A 14,047-nucleotide genomic window follows, 5' to 3' on the forward strand; every position below is an offset into this window, starting at 1 on the left:
TGGCATCACGCAAATTCACCCAAGAAAAAAAAATTCAAAACCACACCTTCTGCTGGAAAAGCTATGGCTACGATGTTTTTCGATTCCGAAGGACTCTTGCTTGTCGACATCATGCCAAGTGGAACCACCATAAATTCTGATGCATATGTGACGACACTGAAGAAACTTCAAGCTCGACTGAGTCATGTTAGACCACATCGGCAAAATCAGGATGTTTTGCTGTTGCACGACAATGCACAGCCACATGTCAGTCAAAAAACCATGGAAGCGATCATAAAACTTGGATGGACAACACTGAAACACCCGCCTCACAGTCCTGACCTGGCTCCATGTGACTACCATCTCTTTGGGAAAGTCGAAGACTCTTCGTAGAACAAGGTTTGAAGATAATGTCTCCCTTGCGCACGCTGCCAAACAGTGGCTCCAACAGGTTGGTCAAGAATTTTACCGTGCGGGTATACAGGCGCTGGTTCCACATCGGCAAAATCAGGATGTTTTGCTGTTGCACGACAATGCACAGCCACATGTCAGTCAAAAAACCATGGAAGCGATCATAAAACTTGGATGGACAACACTGAAACACCCGCCTCACAGTCCTGACCTGGCTCCATGTGACTACCATCTCTTTGGGAAACTCAAAGACTCTTCGTAGAACAAGGTTTGAAGATAATGTCTCCCTTGCGCACGCTGCCAAACAGTGGCTCCAACAGGTTGGTCAAGAATTTTACCGTGCGGGTATACAGGCGCTGGTTCCAAGATGGCGTAACGCAGTTGAGAGGGATGGAAATTATGTGGAGAAATGAATTGTTCCTAAAGGATCTATCTACAGACTGTAAAACTTTCAAACATGTAGAATAAAAGATGGATAAAAAAAATAGTGTGCATTTCTTTTGGAGTGACCCTTGTATATCTACATCATACTCAGCAAGCCACCTAAGGTGTCTGGCGGAGGGTACATTTCTGTCACTGACTGACTCCTCCAGCCCTGTTCCACTCGCAAATAACCGGGTTGGAAGAATAACTGTCGGTAAGCCTCTGCATTGGCTCTAATTTCTCGCGCTTTCTCCTAGTGGTCATTACGCGAGACGTTCGTACGAGGGACTAATATGTTGTCTGACTTTCCCGGAAAGTGCTATCTCGATATTTCAATAGTAACCTCTCCGTGATGCACAACGCATCGCTTCTAACGTCTGCCAGTGGAGTTCGTTGAGCACCTCGTAACGCTCTCGCGTCGGCTAAACGACTCCGTGACTAAACGCACCGGTCTTCCTTGTATTTTCTCTGTATTCTCTAAGTCCTACCTGGAGGCGATCACATATAGATGAAAAATACTCACGAATCGGTCGAAAAAGCGCCTGATAAGCCACTTCCTTCGTGGATGAGTTACCTTTTCTAAAGATTCTTCCTATGAATCTGTGTCAGCCATCTGCTTTTCGTACTAATTGTTTTACTGTATGTATTCATTCCACTTAAGGTCACTCTGGACATTTACTCTTAGATATTTTATGGCATATACCGTTTCCAGCGGTTTGCTATCAATAGAGTAGCCGTACAGTAGTGGGTTTCTTTCCCTATGTATGAGCAATACGCTACATTTGTTTACGTTATGGGTCAACTGCCAGAGCCTGCACCATTCATCATTTCTCTTCAGGTCGTTCTGCAAATTCTTACTATCTTCTGGCGTTACGACCTTCTTATGACAACCACATCATCTGCAAACAGCCTTAAAGACCATCCGATGCTTTCTGCTACATTATTGATGTATATCGTGTATGGCAACGATTCTCTCACACTTCTTTGTGGCAATCCGGAAATTACCTTTACATCTGTCGATTTTGTTCCGCTAAGAACGACGTTTTGTGTTCTGTCTGACAAGAAGTCTTGAATCCAATTGCAAAGCTGCTCCTATAGGTGATAAGCTGGTACTTTTTTTGCACATCATCTTCGAGGGTATATCATCAACATTAGGCTAATACGACTAAGTTTCTGTAAGCACTTGTCAGTTCGACAGTCTAGCTTTTGCAGTTACATTCAAATGGGTTCTTCTATGTGTTATTTATTGCAACATTTTCCCAATAGCCTATGTTCATTTTATTGGGATTTCAAGCATGTCTTCACTATCTCGTCGTTAATCTCCCTTCTTGATAGTCGAAGATGTCACAGACCCTTCCCACCAATGCAGAAATATAATAATAATATCCTCGGTAATGGTCATTTTGACAATGTAATTCTGTGAGAGAGAGCAAAGGACCTGGAACAGCAGCTCAACGGAATAGACAGTGTCTTGAAAGTAGGATGTAAGATCAACATCAACAAAAGCAAAACGAGGATAAAGGAATGTAGTCGAATTAAGTCAGTTGATGCTGAGGGAATTAGATTAGGAAATGAGACAAAGTAGGAGTTTTGCTATTTGGGGAGAAAAATAAGTGATGATGGTCGAAGTAGAGACGATATAAAATGTAGACTGGCAAAGGCAAGGAAAGCGTTTCTGAAGTAGAGAAATTTGTTAACATCGAGTATAGATTTAAGTGTCAGGAAGTCGTTTGTGAAAGTATTTGTATGGAGCGTAGCCATGTATGGAAGTGAAACATGGACGATGAATAGTTTGGACAAGAAGAGAATAGGAGATTTCGAAATGTGGTGCTACAGAATAATGCTGAAGGTTAGATGGTAGATCACATACCTACTGAGGAGGTATTGAATAGAATTGGAGAGAAGAGAAATTTGTGGGACAAATTGACTAGAAGAAGGGATCGGTTGGTAGTGCATATTCTGAGGCATCAAGGGATCACAAATTTAGTAAAAATCGCAGAGGGAGACCAAGAGATGAATACACTAAACAGATTCACAAGGATGTAGGTTGCAGCAGGTACTGGGAGATGAACAACCTTGCACAGGATAGAGTAGCATGGAGAGCTGTATCAAACCAGTCTCTGGACTGAAGACCACAACAACAATGGTCATTTGTAGGAGGAAACAGCAAGAAGCTTTATCTCAAGATCTAACTCTTACACATTTCGTTCCACAACAATACATGTATCCCGACGGTTTTAGATATTATTTATCAGAATACTTAAGGACTCTTTCTACAACATTACAAGACACATATGGGAATACTAGTGGTAATGAATTACTAGGTAAAGCACACTTCCCGGCGACTATCGTATGTTCTCATAACTTTGGGAAATATAACACACTTCGAAGGGACAGATCCATGCAGGATACCAGCCTTAGGGTTCCTCATAGGAACACCATTACTCTGTACTTCCCTGTGTTACATTCCGAATGAGTGAAAACGTTTTTGAAGACTTGAAATAGTAATGTGGTGGGGTTACGACTGCTACACTGACGGAAAAAAATTGCAATGCAAAAATAAACGATTAATATAGAATAATGAAACTGCGGGAATACATTTGTCAAGGTAAAGTATTTAAGCGATGAAAATTGCAAGAGCTCAGGTTCGCATAAACACGAGAAAAGCCAATGCAAATGTTAAATGCTGGACGTTAATAGCTCAAGTACCCGCCAGAACGTTGAATGCAAGTACGTATGCAAACGTCCGTGCATTCTCAGTTTGTGGTATGGACTTCCATACCTATTGTACTTGGTTGGTCAATATAGGTTCTGCCGGTTGTGGAAGACGCTGGAGTTCTCGTCCGGTGTGCTCGACTGGGGACAGACCTGGTGATCGAGCATGCGGAGGCAAAAAAAAAAAAGGTTCAAATGGCTCTGAGCACTATGTCAGTACCCTAGAACGTAGAACTACTTAAACCTAACTAACCTAAGGACATCATACACATCCATGCCCGAGGCAGGATTGGAATCTGCAAGCGTAGCGGTCGCGCGGTCCCAGACCGAAGCGTCTAGAACCGCTCGGCCTAGAACCGGCTCGCCGAGGCAACAAATTGACAGTGTGTAGACGACATTGGTTACAAAAGCTGCATGTGAGCGAGAATCATCCTGTCGGAAAACGCCCCCTGCAAATGTTGCTCTGGAATGGTAGCACAACAGGTTAAATCACCAGACTGACGTACAAATTCCAGCCACGGAGCTCCTACTATCATACGAAACTACACTCCACGCCATAACTCCAGGTGTAGGTCCTCTGCGCCCTGCAGGCGGCAGGTTGGTTGCAGGACCTCAGCTTGCCTCCTCCTAGGCGACGCACGGCCATCACTGGCAGAGGGGCAGCACCAGCTTTCATCAGAAGACACAACAGATCTCCACCCTGCCCTCTAATGACCTCTTGTTTGACAACACTGAAGTCGCCGACAGCGATGGTTTTGGGTCAGTGGAATGCGAGCTGCATGGCGTCTGGCTCGGACTTGTCCTTGAAGCAACATGTTTGTAACAATCAAAATATCCACGGCTGTGCTGCCGGTCTATAGTGTCCAACGGGCACAATATTTCGGCGATCATACATGTCGCCATCATCAGGTGAACTGACGGACTGAGCTCCTGTGAACGTGCCGGCACGGAGATCCGTACGCTATGGATGCTCAGAGGGAACTGGGTTCGGTCGCGGTGTTGGCCGATTTAAATACCCTCCGCCCGCGGCGCGCTCCCTCCGCCGTCCGCGCCCCGCGCCACGGTCGCGCGGTGGAACAGATTGCGACGGCGTCTGAGATGACGTCGGTGTGATGGCTCTGTCCGCCGTGGTCGTCACAACTATACGTTTGCTCGATTTACTCGTGATTAACCCAATCGCTGGTTCCCAAGCCTTGCTAAGATTATAGCCACAGTCACGGTTTATGAGGTCGTCATTGGTGCGAATTTCGACTGCCTCTCTAACAACGCTGTGCCAGTATCTCGACGTCTGTACCAGAATCCTCGTGCGGTCATACTCCATGGCGTGATTTTCCGACAAACAATGTTCAGCGACAGCCGAGTTGCTAGGATACATCAGTCGAGTGTGCCTCTGGTGTTCACGGCATCGATCCTCGACGGTACGCATCGTCTGACCAATATACGACTTGCCACATTGACACGGAATCTGGTACACGCCGGACTTCCTCAAACCGAGGTCATCTTTGGCGCTCCCCACCAGTGCACGAGTTTTATTTGGAGGACAAAACACAGTTCCGACCTGGTGTTTCTTCAGAATGCGGGCGATTTTCCCCGAGAGTGCGCCTGTGTATGGAATAAATGCAGTGCCTACCTCCTCCCTCGTGACTTCATCCATCTCAACAGGTTGTGCTGCAGTGGTTGGGCGGAGAGCACGTTGAATCTGCCACTCTGAGTACCCATTTTCTCGAAATACAGTTCTCAGGTGTTGCAATTCCTGGGGTAGACTGTCTTCGTCAGAGATAGTGCGCGCCCTATGTACTAGAGTTTTAAGTACCCCGTTCCTCTGTGAAGGGTGGTGGCAGCTGTCTGCGTGCAGCTACAGATCAGTGTGCGTTGTCTTACGATACACCCCATGACCTAGGGTGCCGTCAGCCCTTCTCTTGACCAAGACGTCAAGGAAAGGTAATTTACTCTTCGTTTCAGTCTCCATAGTGAATTTGATGTTGGGGTGTATGGAGTTTAGATGTGTAAGGAAGTCAAGGAGTTTATCCATACCATGTGGCCAGATGACGAACGTGTCGTCCACGTAACGGAAAAAGCAAGTAGGTTTCCATACGGATGACGACAGGGCTTCCTCCTCGAAGTTCTCCATGTACAAATTCGCTACCACTGGTGAGAGTGGGCTACCCATGGCGACTCCCTCCGTTTGTTCATATTCTCCATTAAAAAGAAAATATGTGGAAGTCAAGACATGCCTAAAAAGTTCAGTGGTCTTCTCGTCAAACTTCTGACTAGTCAATTCTAGTGACCCTCGTAAACAAGGAAACGACGTCAAAACTCACCATGATATCTGACTCATCCAACCTGAAGCTATCAAGGCGTTTAACAAAATCCACGGAATTACGGATGTGATGAGGGCATTTACCCACATAAGGACTTAATATTTCCGTCAGGTATTTGGCCAACAAATATGTAGGTGCCCTGATGTTGCTGACAATGGGGCGTAATGGTACCCCCTCTTTGTGAACCTTCGGGAGTCCATATAGTCTAGGCGGTACCGGACCTTGGGGTAACAATTTCTTAGCGTCACCCTCCGGTAAATCGGCGTCCTTGAGAAGCGACCTCGTCTTGTTGTCCACCTTCTTTGTAGGGTCAACGCTGATCTTCCGGTAGGAATCGACATTTAGCAGGCTCTGCATCTTATCGGTGTAGTCCTTATGGGAGACAACAACTGTAGCATTGCCTTTGTCAGCCGGTAAGACAACAATTTCAGAGCGCTCCCTCAGATCACGAATGGCCGCCCTCTCTTTACTGCTGATATTTGACTTCATCGGCTTGGATTTCGTCAACGCACGACAAGTTTCACGACGTATTTCCTCGGCTGATCCTGGCGGAAGTCAAGCTGCAACCTGTTCAACAGCACTAACGATTTCTGCGACCGGAGTGAACTTGGGGGTGGGAGCGAAGTTGAGACCTTTCTGCAAAACCGAGACCGCATCATCACTCAACACCATGCCACTCAAATTTATGACAGTCTTGCACGGAACCTGCCGAGATGGTTCGTCAAGGAAACGTGAGAACTTAGCTGTTTGACGTCCCGTAGCTTTCTTATGGGCGGAATCAGCTGACACCCAGGTGACACCATCAATCCAATCCCAGGAAAAAGAAGTGATCTCCGTGCCGGCACGTTCACAGGAGCTCAGTCCGTCAGTTCACCTGATGATGGCGACATGTATGATCGCCGAAATATTGTGCCCGTTGGACACTATAGACCGGCAGCACACCCGTGGATATTTTGATTATGTTTGTAACAGTTCGTTTTGTCACCGTGCTGCTGGCCGCAGTGGCCAAGTGGTTCTAGGCGCTTCAGTCCGAAACCGAGCGACTGCTACGGTCGCAGGTTCGAATACTGCCTCGGGAATGGATGTGTGTGATGTCCTTAGGTTATTTAGGTTTAAGTAGTTCTAAGTCTAGGGGACTGATAACCTCAGATGTTGAGTCGCATAGTGCTTAGAGCCATTTGAACCATTTTGTCACCGTGCTGCTCACTTCCGCTCAAAATGCTGCTTCTAGGTGTAGGACGATGCGCCAGAGCCATACGCCGAACACGATGGTTTCCCTGTTGGCAGTGCCACATGGCCGTCCGGGGGCCGGTCTTCTCGCGAGCGTACATAGTCGTGACCACCGCTGCCAGCAGTAATGTACAGTGGCTAAATTCCCGCCAATACTTTGTGCAGTATCTCAGAAGGGACATTCAGCTTCTCGACAAAGACATCATTAGCAGCATCTCACTGAGTGTCAACGACGTCATTTAACAGTAATGACGTCTTTGTCACGTTAAAGGCATTGTTGAGTAACATCAACTCATCTCGTGCGTTATGTCTCAGAGCGTTCTCACCACCGTTACAGCGTGTATTTAGCAAACCTGATTTGCATCTTTATAGTGGGGCTACTAACGCCACTCTTACGCCACTGGCGCGAAATTTTAATGGACCTTGTTTTTCAGATGTAGACACTCGCCTACCAACTTCCGTTTATGTTGCACACTTTCTTCTTGGTGTTGCGATATTTTTTTCCGTCAATGTATGAATAGCTGATGGAATGTTCCTCTGGTTTAGACATACCCATGCTGTTCGCTATCTGTACGGTTAGGATAAAAGGGAATGTAGACTAGAAATAGCATGCCTCATCAGAGCAAAGTCTGGAAACAGTTCTGTGTGTATGCTCCAATGCATCATACTCTGCCTGGAACCAGATTGCGTCCTGCTGACGCTGCAATCGTTGCGTTGATTTCTAGCATGTAGTTACTCGTCATATATCAGAACTCCAGGTATTATTTATGTTGACTTAGCACTAGATAATGTGCCTCTATAGGTTTTTGACGTCAGAATCCTATTTCCCTCGTTCATATCAGTCAACTATGATATTACGAATTATTAACAACAGACGAACTGTTGATGTGAAATTACACTCTAGAAAGAGGTTAATTCAATGCATTGTAATAGTTAAATGTTCACCGAGTAAAGAATTAGGGTGTTTCGAATAGGATGGTTCAGAATGTCTCGCAGTCTTTCAGTGAGCTGTAGAAAAGCAGTTGGGTGTTGCAGATTACACGCAAAGCTCTTCTCCACCCTATGTAAGATTTACTCGATTGAGATTCAGTTCTTCTGCCATGTATGAGAAGAATTCTCGTGTCTATAATGCGACTACGTCTTCCAGAGACAGAAGACATCAACCGCTTTCACTGTTATGGGATGTCTTTAACTTCTGACGTCATGCATCGGTGTTCGCTCTGGTGTTTCCCGGAGAGGGTTGCGTTGGGTTGTTTTGGGGGAGGAGACCAGACAGCGAGGTCATCGGTCTCATCGGATTAGGGAAGGTCGAGGAAGGAAATCGGCCGTGCCCTTTCAAAGGAACCATCCCGGCATTTGCCTGGAACGATTTTGGGAAATCACGGAAAACCTAAATCAGGATGGCCGGACGCGGGATTGAACCGTCGTCCTCCCGAATGCGAGTCTAGTGTGTTAGCCACTGCGCCACACGCTCGGTTTTCCAGGAGACATATGTAATTTATCTCGATGGATGTATGCCTCCAATCTGTAAGTCTTCTCTAGCGCATCTCTATGACGCTTATCTCTGTTATCTTGTATGCAGCAATGCATGACTATCTGTCACGTTCAGAGCTATTTGCAACACATGAGTATGAGACTTTCGCGTTTCTTCTCGAAGCTACAAACGGTCACCTTAGAATAGCGTCTATACGGACTGTGATTGTAACAAACAAGTAGAAAACGATTTTCAACTTTAAATTCCTTGATTTTAAAACCAAACTTGAAACATAAAATTGCACTCCCTATTGAATTCAGCATCTGCCAAAGGAATGGGGGTGTGTAAACTATACCGTTTCTCTATCACATCTGGTATACTTGCAGAGTACTGAGGAATGTCATTGAGTCCATATGCACGATTGTCTCACACTACATCTCCTGACACTCATACCAGTGCTTGCCACTGCAATTACACAGGAAAAACAACGAAATTTCCCAAAATAACTCCCTCTACACAACAGCATTGTCATTGAACAATCTTTTAGTGGTACTGATGCGGTCTGATAAATCTTTTACGTATATTGAAATGAATGATATGCAGCATCCGGCATAGTTCGCTGTTAGTTAAATATCCCGGAACTAAAGTTGTAAAATATTCCATACGCTACACACCAGTGGACATTTTCATTCAGGTTGTTCAGACCACACCACAAGACTTTTTCAGCCGTAAGAAAGGTTTACCGGGTGAGATTCTGATTTGCTGTCATGTACGACAAGCGCTCTTAGTATTAATAGCGAATCCAAAAGTGAACGGTTTACGCACTATAAATGGAAGGTTTACGCACTATAAATAGCTTTGGCCAGAGTTGTATTGGTAGAAAAGGCTCCCAACACAGTTACATCGTATTCCTTCCAGAACAGAGGATCGCCTCAGCTGCTGCGTGTGTTGTGGCCAGGTTTCGGGCTAGATGGTCATGGTTTATAGATGAATTTACAAAGTACCATGACAAAAGGACCATATTATTAAGCTGCTATTTGCAAATCTACGGTGTTGCTAGGAATTTTTCACACAAGGAACCAGTATGAGTATTGCATCCTATGTCATAAGCTTCTGAGTTATGACATGACAATGTTTTGCAACGAGTCCACTGGATTATAAGGAGACGACATCGTGTATCTAAGAGCTGGAAGCAGTCGGCCGAGTTTTTGAACCTGGTGGAATAGATGCTTCTAACATCATCTCGTTTGTTATAGTGGTTAACTTACATGCTTACATGTTGACTACGGGGACCTCATTATACTGTCCAACACTATTTATGACTTTATCGTCATCTTACCGAATTTATGAAATGTCTGGCTAAACAAGGAAATGGTATTGGGTACAGTGCTTGTCTCTACACAAACAAAAGTTAACAGAGTCATAAGAAATGGGAAGTAACAGGTACAAAATCTAGGACTGACTGTTGAGGGATCAAATACCGAAACTTACTGATGTATAAAGAGGAACTCTTTTGTCTAATGGAGCTGTCTGCACTAATGTAGCTGGCAGATATCAATAGCTCCGTATCATCCAGCAAATAACTGAGGACGTACGTTGCAAGTGCTACTCTGAGATGAAGAGGCTGGCACAGGACAAGAATTCGTGGCGAGCCGCATCAAACCAGTCAGAAGATTGATGACAAAAAAAAAAAATCTTTGCGATCAGCATGTCACCAAAAGGGGTATATCGTGATACGACTGTGGTCTGCTTACAGTGCATGCCCTATTGTGGAAAGCTGTATCAAACTCCAATGCAACAGGGATGAGTGAAGTACTGATCTGTTGATTTTACTTCAAGATTTGGACCTAAATGCTATTGGAAAGCTTTAAAACATCATCAGGACATTCGTTCCCAGATGACAGGCTCATACGATATCCACAGCATATGTTCCATAATCTATGTACAACCTAACACACTTATGATTTTGGTGACACTCTGCTAGCTCTATGCCTACATGTCTCTAGCTATTTCCTTGATTTATTACATGTGTGTGAGAGAGAGAGACATGGGTGATCTAGTGTTCTCCTCACGATATTACCGAAACATACTGTTTAGGTTCGGACGTTAATTGCTGGTGTCCTGCACACATCTAGTTCTGTCAAAGACTTCGCATTAAATGCATGGCTTTTGCAATTAATTTGCTAAATAGAGACTAACTTGAATAGTTCTTTGATTCTCTGAGATAAAGAGGATGTGAGTGGAAACTTAGATTTGCTGAAAGGTTTCTGACATAGACCGTAAAGCAAAAATGGCATAGAGGACATTATTTCTAGAGTGCATGAAACAAACGAATACCGAACGATGTCAGAGACACTTTGCTAGGATCGTAACAGTTATCTTCAATACAGCTTACGCGGGACCTTAATCATGGCAGTAGAATGTGATTATGGTGTGCGTTTCGTTTGCTGGATCGTGGAGAGGAAGTATCTGACGTTTGCCAGTGTCTCGTGCCCCAGGGGGAGGGGCCGTAACCGGCAGCAGTTTATCTCTCCAAGTGAGTCCTGCTACGGCCTCAAGTGTCAGCCGTCTCGCGTCAGAACATCAGTGGATGTTACGGTCTGTTGATGCGCCTACAGCTGTTCAAATGTTTAAACAAACGTTCGTATCCCATCACGCATATGTGACAATAACAATTGCGGCTGTGAGATGGGGCATGGCGGCGGTCGGCGATCTCGACACGTGGTATTTGTTTAGCTAACTAGACAAATCACCCCCCTACTCTGTCCTACAACACACAGACCCATGGTCACAGGTCTCGTGCCTCTTCCCGGTACAGTCGATGTCTAACATAGTTGTGCCATTACACTTAGCGTAGATGTACCAAACCATCAAGTAACGATATTTAAGCGTTGGGAAACGGAAGTATGCCTCTGAACAAGTCGTGATTTCTTATGTGAGACATGAACTGTCCTGATGCCTGTTGCAGCAGTATTTTCTGTAAAGATCACGTGGGGAGTTGTGATTGAATTGAGGAGTCAATAGCAAATACTTTTAGCAAATAATTCGTTGTTCTTAAGAGGGATTGGTGGTGGTGGTGGTGGTGGGGGGGTGTTGGAAGGGGAGGGGGCGGGGGGGGGGGGGGTAGGCTCACGCTATTCGTTCACGATCCTGGATGGCATTAGATACTAGAGTCGATGTTGATGCTATGTTTGACACAGTTCCGCCAAGGCATCATATAATTAAAGAACGGAATATAAAGATTTACTATTGGGTTGGAGATTTACTAACAAATAGCGTGTTTTTTTAAAAGTGGTTACATGCACACCCACATGGAATATTAGCTCAGCTTCTAACATCATTGCTGTGTGTGCATTGGTGTCAGCTCATGTGTCAGTACTCAGCACGGACGTCTTCCTACATGGTAACCCGCTGTGATCTTTCAAAACTGAGAGCTGATTAAGAACTTAGGCACGCCTCTGTGTAATAGCCTGTTACGTGACGTACTCTGTTTGAATGTACTGGATGCCGCAGAATGCCTGAGAGCCCGAGACACATACACAGTGGCGGCAGTGTTGTTGCAGAATGCGAGTAGAGACATGGGCTCACAGCACTGAAGGCAGTCGCTGTTTGCAGCAGTCGACTTCTCCGGCTTTGCAGTGTCACTATTGTGGCGAGCACCCGCCTGCAATCCTAACTGGACGTGGTCCTGGCCAGTTCACATATTTACCTACTCAGGTGAAAGCAGCCTCTCCGAAGCGGTTTGCCGTCATGTTCAGCACTCTGATACGAGGTGCATTCAAGTTCTAAGGCCTCCGATTTTTTTTCTCCGGACTGGAAAGAGATAGAAACATGCGCATTGTTTTAAAATGAGGCCGTATTCATTGTCAATACGTCCCAGAGATGGCAGCACCGTACGGCAGATGGAATTTTACAGCCAGCGGTGAGAATGAGAACTGTTTTAAATACTTAAAATGGCGACGTTTTCCTTACTTGAACAGCGTTTTCTGAAATTGCGTGGTGTGAAACCAATTGAAATTCATCGACAGTTGAAGGAGACATGTGGTGATGGAGTTATGGCTGTGTCGAAAGTGCGTTCGTGGGTGCGACAGTTTAATGAAGGCAGAACATCGTGTGACAACAAACCGAAACAACCTTGGGCTCGCACAAGCCGGTCTGACAACATGATCTAGAAAGTGGAGAGAATTGTTTTGGGGGATCGCCGAATGACTGTTGAACAGATCGCCTCCAGAGTTGGCATTTCTGTGGTTTCTGTGCACACAATCCTGCATGACGACCTGAAAATGCGAAAAGTGTCATCCAGGCGGGTGCCACGAATGCTGACGGACGACCACATGGCTGCCCGTGTGGCATGTTGCCAAGCAATGTTGATGCGCAACGACAGCATGAATGGGACATTCTTTTCGTCGGTTGTGACAATGGATGAGACGTGGATGCCATTTTTCAGTCTAGAAACAAAGCGCCAGTCAGGTCAATGGAAGCACACAGATTCACCGCCACCAAAAAAATTTCGGGTAACCGCCAGTGCTGAAAAAATGATGGTGTCCACGTTCTGGGACAGCGAGGGCGTAATCCTTAACCATTGCGTTCCAAAGGGCACTGCGGTAACAGGTGCATCCTACGAAATTGTTTTGAAGAACAAATTCCTTCCTGCACTGCAACAAAAACGTCCGGGAAAGGCTGCGCGTGTGCTGTTTCACCAAGACAACGCACCCGCACATTGAGCTAACGTTACGCAACAGTTTCTTCGTGATAACAACTTTGAAGTGATTCCTCATGCTCCCTACTCACCTGACCTGGCTCCTAGTGACTTTTGGCTTTTTCCAACAATGAAAGACACTCTCCGTGGCCGCACATTCACCAGCCGTGCTGCTATTGCCTCAGCGATTTTCCAGTGGTCAAAACAGACAGCTAAAGAAGCCTTCGCCGCTGCCATTGAATCATGGCGTCAGCGTTGGGAAAAATAGGTACGTCTGCAGGGCGATTACGTCGAGAAGTAACGCCAGTTTCATGGATTTCGGGTGAGTAGTTAATTAGAAAAAAAATGGGAGGCCTTAGAGCTTGAATGCATCTCGTAGTAGCGCTGACGTGCTCTGTTAGCCTGACGATACCACTGGTGCAGCTCGTCACCTGACCTGGCATTGGACAAGGCAGCGAGGCGCGGCAGGAGTTGGTTCTACCCAGCGCCCACGTCTCGACCACCATTCGTCGCAGCGCCATAAGAGGGCACTTGTATTTGGCTCAAGTTGCAAGCGACTGTCTCTCTTATTCCCTTCTTCCCAACTACATATGACAGAGTGTATGAAAACCTTACAGACTGACCACTGGCCTATTCTTTTTAAGTGCTAGGGTGAGTGCTTATAGTTTGACAACCAGCAGACTTCTCATTATTTTAAATTTGGGAAAAGTGGATTTTCTCACCATTTTTAACTGTGGGACGAGGCGGTGCACGTGGGCGGCTGGAGGTTGTGGCAGCAGTAACAAAATGGTTCAA

The sequence above is a fragment of the Schistocerca cancellata genome, chromosome 3 (genome assembly GCF_023864275.1).
Source record: "Schistocerca cancellata isolate TAMUIC-IGC-003103 chromosome 3, iqSchCanc2.1, whole genome shotgun sequence".
NCBI lineage: Eukaryota > Metazoa > Arthropoda > Insecta > Orthoptera > Acrididae > Schistocerca > Schistocerca cancellata.